Genomic DNA, 10094 nt, shown 5'->3' with positions numbered 1-10094 from the left:
TATGAGACAGAGTACTCGGGATCGATCGACAGTACTTTAACATCATTGTGGGAACCGAAATTCGCACTGTCGATTTTAGTTAAGTTAAAACGTAGGAAAACTAAGTTGACCTAGTTTTCCCCGAGGATCCCGGCTATCTGCTGGGCCACGCACGACAAAGTTAATACGAGTCTAGTTTGGGAATAAATGCGTAAAATAAAGAGAGCAAAAAGAAAGAATCTTATTTCCGAATCTGCGGAGAGCGTTGGACAACAGGTCGAGATCTCGGCCGCAAGAGCTGTCGATCGTCGCTAGTCTCAAAACCTAGATCTAACCTAGTTGAGTCGCAGCTCGCTAAAAAGGAAATAAGCGCCTAAGTTCTAAGTTGCTCTGGAGTGGTTTCTTTCTTCTGATTTCGGATCCCCCTTCCTCTGCTCCTAGCTTTGCTTATATACTCCCATATGACGGTCTATTCTTGATGGGCTGAGTCTGCCGCGGGCTGGAATTTTTCCATTTTCGTCGGCTTTCGTGTTTATCGGGAAAGTTGACATTTATCTTTTCGGAAAGTTGACATTTATCTTTTCGGAAGTTTAACATTTATCTTGTCAGGCGAAGATAATTGTAAACCGTTGCATCTATCCTTTTAGAAAATCGTAAATGGGTCGTCCGATCGGGTTTGGTCCCTTTCGGGCCGTCTTCCGGACTTCCGCTGTTTTTCTACGATTTTTTTGAAAGGATGCTCCTACTTGGATGTCGAGTCTTTCGGAAGATCTTCGATCCATTGCCGAGGTGAATGGTGTTTTAAGATAACCATCACCGTTTTATACGAAGTCTTCCTATCCGTTGACGTCTTAGGGGTTCTTCGAAATCCTGGAGCAGAAAAAGGAGTTTTGTTTGTGGGGACTCGGAAAGTCGCAAAACACGGATTTCTGGCGACCCGGAGGCCTGGAACTTACGCACGAAGACTAGCCGTCCGACGACCCGAGCCAGCACGGGGCTAGCCGCCCGGCGGCCACGGCCAGCACGGGCGCTAGCCGCCGGCGGCCACGGCCAGCACGGGGCTAGCCGCCCGGCGGCCACGGCCAGCACGGGCGCTAGCCGCCGGCGGCCACGGCCAGCACGGGCGCTAGCCGCCGGCGGCCACGGCCAGCACGGGGCTAGCCGCCCGGCGGCCACAGCCACGACCGGAGTTGACTGCTCGTTTCCTTCGGTTTGTGCGTTTTTTTGCGTTTTTAGTTTTCCGCAGGTTTTTCCTTGTGTAGAAAATGTCTCTAGCTGTTGATTTCGAGATGATTAATCTCGAACTCAATATTTTCCCGAGGTTTCTCGATTAACAATTAGTATCTCGAGGTTGCTCTAACATTTTTCATGTTTTTCCGAGATTTTCGGACATCGATTTCGTCTTGACCGATTTTGACCCCAACAGTTAGCCCCCCAGCTAGCTAGGAGCCGTAGGGTTTGTAGGTCCTAGCTTGCGGTATGGTTCATGAGGAAAGTATGGAGACGAAATCGTGTCGAAGGTCGGGGTGAATAGTAAAATCTTTGCCTATAAAGACTTGTGAATTCTTTACCATTCTTACTTCACCCAAGAATCTCAAGTTAATCTCTCTCTTGCAAATTCTCTCTCTACTTTTTAAGAAAAGAATGACTTCAAGATCAAAATCCTCGAGGAGGCAGTCTAACTCGTCCTCGGATAGTTTTCACGCCGAGGAAGAAACTCCGAAGCCCGAGGTTTCAGAGAACAACAGGAACGCGTATTGTGACGCTGTCTTTGGTTCTGACGCTCCCCTTCCCGTGATCCCGATTCCCCGGCGACCTCTGAGGGCGTGTAAGGGAATTGACTCACCGAGCGAAGTATCCCCTGAATATCTCGGAATTCTTCGAGAGTTTTATGAGGTTCCGAAGGGAGTCGTATTTCGCATTCCCCGTGGGAATGAGAGTTCGGAGCATCCTCCGGAAGGTTACTTTACTTGTTACGAGGCGTTCTTGACGCAATGCCGAGGGTTCAAATGCAGGCGACGGGGGTGAAGAGGTCGACCAGCCCGACTCTTCGTTCGGAATATCTCTAACCGACTGTTATGCATTTGATTATAATTTGTGATAGGCCAAGTGTGGCCGTTTGTATGTATGTGTTGCGACCCTTAGGAGGTCGCGTGACTTTGTGTTTTTCGGGATCGGCCGTAGGTGGCTTTTGAATCCCTGTTATAAATGTTTTTTATGAACTATGCGTTTTGATTTATACTTTCGTCAAGTGTAGAGGGTTTGAATACGTGTAGTCACTTCGCATTCAATCTCTTTTTTTTTGTCGCTAGGTCCGTAAGTCACTTTGTAGCGAACGTTAGGTTTGTAAGCGATAAGAGGCAAATTTTGGGATCTCGTATTCTAGATACTTATGCCTATGAGATGTCTTAGATACCAGCAAGGCCGGGTTTAGGGCAAGACCTAGGTCTACTTTCGGACTGAAGCTGTGCGATGACAAATCGGCTTTCGTTTTGCTTGTTTGCGATTTCGACCTGACTCGTACCGTTCTAGAATCTGCGAAGTGCTTATCGGCTTATATGATTCGTTTGGATACGAGTCGAGCTACTTCCTTTACGAAGAGCTAACCAAAATTTGGATTTTTTGTATAGCGCGCTATGATATCCTTGTCGGATGCAAAAGGACTCCGTTAGAAGCCGGACTACGAATTTGATTGAGTGAAACGTTTCTATATTTTTCCGTCGGGGCCAATCGACGGAAGCGAAGTTTAGAGTCGCGGATGGACTGTTTGGTGGAGTTTTTAGAGTCGCGGATAGACTGCTTGGAGGAGAATGGAGAATCAAGACTTTTCGGGAACTAACGACGTCTCGCGTTCCTCAAAGATATGATTTTCGTTTTCCTTAATGTTTACGCGTTGAGTAAGCATTTGATTCAAAAGAATTTATAATTTATAATGTAGATTACATGCGAAAAGTGTTTTTGCGGGAGTACAAGGATGTCTGTCCCCATCTTCCCCCCCCCCCTTTTGGTGAGGGGGATAGCTGAACTCGTCGGGTTGCGACGAGCTGCCTACGTACCTCTTGCGAGGATCAAGCCATCTCGTAGTTCTGTTTCTATCACGGTTGCTATTACTCCACGATTTCCGGCGCCTTGACTGTTTCAGCTAAGTCGGCGGTCGCGTCGGGAGTTGGGTCATCCGTTTTTTCGGCGACGGACTCGAGGATTTTCTCACTATCCTGAGTTGTGGCCTGCTCGGTCAAATCCGAGTTGTTTTCTGCTGAGTTCTCGGAGGTACTCAGGTTCTTCTTGGTTCGCTTCGGGTTAGCTACTGGGGCGTTCCGATTGCTGCGAAGTTTATGTTCGGCTAGGAAGCAGAGTCGCGACTGTTTTTGGCTTCCCCAGATTACCGCTGTTCCAGTTGGTGTTGGAAACTTGACGCCGAGATGGTAAGTGGACGGGACTGCCTTCATGGCATTTATCCAAGGAGTTCCCATTATGGCGTTATAGATAGCCGGGTTATCCACTACCGCGAATTCGACGATCTTCGTGACTTCTTTAGCCATGACCGGGAGTCTGATTTTTCCGAGGGTCATGGATGTGACGCCCGAGAATCCAGTTAATGGTCTCGGTTCTGGGATGACTTCTCCGAGGGGTATGTTCATCCTCTGCAGAGTGTCGCGGAACATGATGTTGACCGTGCTCCCTGTATCGATGAGGATGCGGCCGACTTCGAGATCCTGAATCACCAAGTCGATGACCAGAGGATCGTAGTGAGGTTTATCGAGTCCGGTCGTATCCTGTTCCTCGAAGGTGATTGCGTGACTGGGAACATCGTCCTTTGGACACCATCTGGGGCTTGTCTCGGCCTTCCGTCCGTAGGCTTTGATTGACGAAACGGAGTCCTGGTAAAAATGCGATCCTTCGATGACCATGTTGATCCTTTGGCGGTTGTTGTTGTTTCCTTCGCCGTCTTGTCTCCGTTCGCGTTTTTCGCCCGATTGAGTTCCAGGAGCGTTATTCTCGGGATTGGCTCCGTCGGTCTTCGGCGGACGGTCAGAATCTAGGATCAGGTCTTTCATGCTCTTGACCGTTGCTAGTTTGCCGTCGAGCAGCTTCATAATGAGTCTAGCGCCGAGGACTTTGCAGTTGGCGGTGGAGTGACCTCTCGTCTGATGGAACTCGCAGCTGGAATTGTCCTTGTACGAGTTCCGCGTCCAGGTGTTTCCGGCGGTCCTTCCTTGTTCGGAATTAACGGCGTAGTTATGTTCGCCTTGGACGTACTTGTCGTTACGAGAGGTTTTCTTCTTGCCGGACGCTTTCGGCGGTTCATGCTTTTGCGCTAGGATTTTCATCTCTTCTTCCATGATGATGAAATCCGTTGCCTTGTGGAGAGTGTCCTGGATGGTGCGTGGCCTTTCCAGAGAAATCCACTTTCGGAATTTCGATTTGTACCAGAGGTTTTTCCTCAGGGCGTCGATGGCGACTCTGTCGCTGAGGCCTGTTACCCTGGACATCACGAGTTTGAACCTTCTTATGTAGTCGCGGAGCGGTTCGTCTTCCTTTTGAATTAGACTCCAAAGGTCTACGTCGGAAGTTTCCCTGTCCATGAACATGGAGAATTGCTTCAGAAAAGACGAAGCAAGCTGGCGGAAACTTCCGATGGAGTTTCTTTTCAAGTGTGAGAACCACTCGAGCGCAGCACCTCTGAGGTTCTCGACGAATAGGAGACAGCAACCGACGTCCTTTTCCCGCTCCGGAAGTTTAGACCTTGCCATCGCAATCTGGAAAGACTGCAGATGTGCCTTTGGGTCTGTGGTTCCATCGTAGGTGGGAAGCTTTATTTTCCCAGGATCTGAGACTCGTGCCTCCGTGATTCGAGAGGTGAACGGAGTTTTTCTTGACTCCTCGAGGAGCAGGTCGATCTCAGGGGCAGTGCTGGTCGCGTGGTGAATCAGCGATTTTACCGCTTTCACCTCGGCTGCAGTTTTGCCGATGTACTCGCGCAAATCGTGGATCTCGTTGGCGCCGTTCGCGCTCCTCTGTCTACGTTGGCGGCGATAGGCCCGAGTCTGGTCCTCAGCCAACCTTTCTTGCTCTGACCAGTAGAGGTCTTCTTCCTCTTCTGTCATGGGTTTTTCGAAGGCTGCCGCCAGTCGAGCTGACTGACTTCGGGTCCTTCTGTGGTGGATGTCGGCGTCTTCGTCGGACGGATCCGTTTGATCGCTGACATCCAAATTGATTCTTTCGACGTCGTCTCCTTCGTTGTCCCTTGCAGGAGGTGGAAGGTTGCCCGTTGTTTTCTTCTGCCCCGTCGGAGTGCTATCGTCAGGGACGAGTTCCGGGAATTTTCTCGGGGCATCTTTTTCTTGGTCTTCGGAAGTTCCGAAGTCGAGCCTCCTGACACGCCTCACCTTGGTGGATCCGCGCGGGAGTTTGCTTTTCGCTGTTAAGGTATTGACCTGTTTAGCGAGTGAAGCCATTAGTTTCTCTTGTTCTTCCGACCGTTTCTGTGCGGTGGCGAACAGTTCCTTCACCTGGTCCAGCATCGCGGTGTTTGCCTCGGCAGTGACCGTCGATACGTTTCCATCAGGAGTCTTCTCAGCGTTGACATCGTCGGCTGGTCCGTCGTGTGTTTGCTTGTCTTTTTCCGCGTCAACAGACATGCTTAACTGGGCGTGCGTAGTTGCGAGAAAGATAAAGCCGTGATTCCCCCTCCTTCTAGCGCCAAACTGTGGGAACCGAAATTCGCACTGTCGATTTTAGTTAAGTTAAAACGTAGGAAAACTAAGTTGACCTAGTTTTCCCCGAGGATCCCGGCTATCTGCTGGGCCACGCACGACAAAGTTAATACGAGTCTAGTTTGGGAATAAATGCGTAAAATAAAGAGAGCAAAAAGAAAGAATCTTATTTCCGAATCTGCGGAGAGCGTTGGACAACAGGTCGAGATCTCGGCCGCAAGAGCTGTCGATCGTTGCTAGTCTCAAAACCTAGATCTAACCTAGTTGAGTCGCAGCTCGCTAAAAAGGAAATAAGCGCCTAAGTTCTAAGTTGCTATGGAGTGGTTTCTTTCTTCTGATTTCGGATCCCCCTTCCTCTGCTCCTAGCTTTGCTTATATACTCCCATATGACGGTCTATTCTTGATGGACTGAATCTGCCGCGGGCTGGACTTTTTCCATTTTGTCGGCTTTCGCGTTTATCGGGAAAGTTGACATTTATCTTTTCGGAAAGTTGACATTTATCTTTTCGGAAGTTTAACATTTATCTTGTCAGGCGATGATAATTGTAAACCGTTGCATCTATCCTTTTAGAAAATCATAAATGGGTCGTCCGATCGGGTTTGGTCCCTTTCGGGCCGTCTTCCGGACTTCCGCTGTTTTTCTACGATTCCTTTGAAAGGATGCTCCTACTTGGATGTCGAGTCTTTCGGAAGATCTTCGATCCATTGCCGAGGCGAATAGTGTTTTAAGATAACCATCACCGTTTTATACGAAGTCTTCCTATCCGTTGACGTCTTAGGGGTTCTTCGAAATCCTGGAGCAGAAAAAGGAGTTTTGTTTGCGGGGACTAGGAAAGTCGCAAAACACGGATTTCTGGCGACCCGGAGGCCTGGAACTTACGCACGAAGACTAGCCGTCCGACGACCCGAGCCAGCACGGGGCTAGCCGCCGGCGACCACGGCCAGCACGGGCGCTAGCCGCCGGCGGCCACGGCCAGCACGGGGCTAGCCGCCCGGCGGCCACGGCCAGCACGGGCGCTAGCCGCCGGCGGCCACGGCCAGCAAGGGGCTAGCCGCCCGGCGGCCACGGCCAGCACGGGCGCTAGCCGCCGGCGGCCACGGCCAGCACGGGGCTAGCCGCCCGGCGGCCACGGCCAGCACGGGCGCTAGCCGCCGGCGGCCACGGCCAGCACGGGGCTAGCCGCCCGGCGGCCACGGCCAGCACGGGCGCTAGCCGCCGGCGGCCACGGCCAGCACGGGGCTAGCCGCCCGGCGGCCATGGCCACGACCGGAGTTGACTGCTCGTTTCCTTCGGTTTGTGCATTTTTTGCGTTTTTAGTTTTCCGCAGGTTTTTCCTTGTGTAGAAAATGTCTCTAGCTGTTGATTTCGAGATGATTAATCTCGAACTCAATATTTTCCCGAGGTTTCTCGATTAACAATTAGTCTCTCGAGGTTGCTCTAACATTTTTCATGTTTTTCCGAGATTTTCGGACATCGATTTCGCCTTGACCGATTTTGACCCCAACAATCATCGATCGACACGTGCAAGTCAGAGGAGATCGACAACAAATATGGATCATCGATCGACAGAGACCCACCAGATGATGAACTCGATCTACCAGATCATTGCTACCCGAATTTCGCCATCCCACCCAGCCGAAAGGAAGATGATTACTCAGTAAGGAGTTGGGCAGATAGCGGATTTCATGAGAGTTTTGCAGTAGACATAGCCACCTCTTCCCACAGTGGAGACCACAGTGAAGAACATGATGCAGACTATTGGGAAGAGAGAGCTTGGGAAAATTACTTGGAGAATGACAGATTTGCAACTCGATTCCCAAAATCGATCGACATCAAACGCCCACCATCGATCGATTATCTACTTCATCCCGCAAAACGACATCGTCCATCGATCGACATCGCCGGTATCATATCGATCGATATTAACCCGGACGACTTGAAGGACAAAATCGGAATTTCACCGATTAGGGCAACACATGGGTATAAAAGGTTGACAACTCAAGCCACGAAAATTCAAAACTTTTCACCTTCTACCCAGCAGCTTCCAGCATTCAGATACCTATCAATGGAGGACTGCAACAACATGAACTATCGATCCAACCGTGCAGCTAGACGTGCACCATCGATCGCCACCACCACAACACCATTGATCGACGCCTTCAACAGAGCTCAACCTCGATCTCATAAACCTTACGATATCAGGAACGTTTCACTAACACCTGATGAATTTGGAATTTTCAGGGACACAAATGGCTATGCAAGAGCAATGGATGGAAGAGTTCTGCACATAACCAGAGAAGACATAGCAGACATCCTCCAAGTTGCTAATGGACCAGAAAACCTGTTCACACAGCAACGTAGCCATCCAGACATCCTAGCTCACGTCCAGGACAACCACAACACCAACACAAGGGAGGATACAGTTCCTCAACAATTCGGTCAACCTAGGAATTCACCATCGATCGACATCGTTTCAACACCATCGATCGACGGCGGATATCCCGGATCGATCGACAGACCAAGAGTCAGATCGCCCGACCGACGATTGGAGTTTGGACGACGCGCCTTCAATACTGATGGATCCAGGAGATTCAAATGGGAAGCTAAGGATGAATATGGTGTCTACAAAGATGAGTTTGGCTATGCTAGAGGAGTTGATGGTGAGATCATCCATGTTACCAAGGAGCCAGTAAAGAGGATTTTGGATAGAGCATCCCTTTTTCACAAAGGTTGCTTACGCCTTCCAGTACACACACGCCCTTACCATGCATACACACCACCACCAGTACCCTACAGTAGAGAGGAGATAGATGATATGGTGACTGATGTATGGAGAGCTCAGGCAGACCTTGAGGCAAACTTGCACACATTGGTGGAAGACACTTTCCAGCCTTTGGATGTCAGTTACAAGGACTTCCAGAATGATATGGCTGAGATAAAAGTGGAGCTTGGAAACATATTGACCATGCTTGAGAAAGAGGCTACGCCACCAGTATCGACCGACAGAGTACTTGTACCATCGATCGACATCGGCAAGACTACATCCATGGACCGACCAGAATGTTCATCACCTAAGAGAGATGAATGGGAGGTTGCTTACATCAATACACGGATTGGAGACGTCTACAGCCCTCTCAACAACAATGTCGCATGGTTGAACAAGAGGATCGATCTTCTACAGAACGAGCTAGCATCAATTCACAAGAAAGATCAAGCTCAGAATGCTACTTTGCCATCGATCGACACACATGCGTCATCGTCGATCGACAAAAAGTTCGCAGAACTGGAAGATAAGATGAAAGCATAAGTGAGGAAGCATGAAATTTCCAGTTCACCTATCCTGCGATTCCAGGCCACAATGTCACGACAGCTGAACGAGCTACAAAGAGACATGAGCATAGTTCAAGATCATCTTGGTCTTCGTAACAACAAGGCAACATCGATCGACATGCCTAGAACAACATCGATCGACATGGAGCCACCACCAGCGAGAATAGAATGCACTACAGCAGAAGTTGATGAACTTAAACATGAGCTGTACGAGGCTATGGATGCTATGGAGAGGAGACTAAACGGGACCTGTGATACCATTGACTACACTGTTAACGAACGAGTTAACAGCCTATGCAGAACTACTCGCCATATGAAGGGCAATATACGTGCTCTGCAGTACCAAGGACAATGCTCACAGTCGATCGACACAGTAGATTCCGAGTCGACCGAAAGACCCCTCAGCGAAATGACCGACGCGCTTCTGGTAGCATCGATCGACGCGCTTCTGGTAGCATCGATCGACACCGAGTCGATAGCAGACCGAGATCAGTTTATTCTTGACAGGATCGATGCATTACAGAATGAGCTAAAGGAATTGTCTGTACATACCTACCAGACCATCGACATGAAGGTTGGCAACATCGAATACATTGAAAATTCTGTGAGGAAACTTCAAGATACAGTCCTCAAGATAGATAAGAAACAACTACGAGCGGATGATGCCACAAGAAGCTTCGTCGCCACATGGTTCAATAGTAGGAGACACAAGATTGATGATTGCTGTCCAGCAATCAGCAGTTTTTGCACCCCATGAGTCACTCACCTACCACAGTCAAGCTAAATGACTATATCAAAGCGCTGAGTGGGAGGCAACCCACTATTAGGTTTTCTTTTATTTTTCTTTATTTTATTTATTTTTCATTTTTGCTTTTATTTATTTTTTTCGGATTTGTTTTGCAGTTTTTATTAGATCTAAGTAGAATGATGATTCCATCGACCGACATTCACCATTCATATCGCTCGACACCACACGACCATTACTAACGATCGACGTATACCACTACGAATCGATCGACACCTTGTCGATCATGTTTATTGATTCTACCTTGTTATATTTATTTATT

This window comes from Raphanus sativus, unplaced genomic scaffold (genome assembly GCF_000801105.2).
Source record: "Raphanus sativus cultivar WK10039 unplaced genomic scaffold, ASM80110v3 Scaffold0929, whole genome shotgun sequence".
NCBI lineage: Eukaryota > Viridiplantae > Streptophyta > Magnoliopsida > Brassicales > Brassicaceae > Raphanus > Raphanus sativus.
This window is presented reverse-complemented; position numbering follows the sequence as displayed.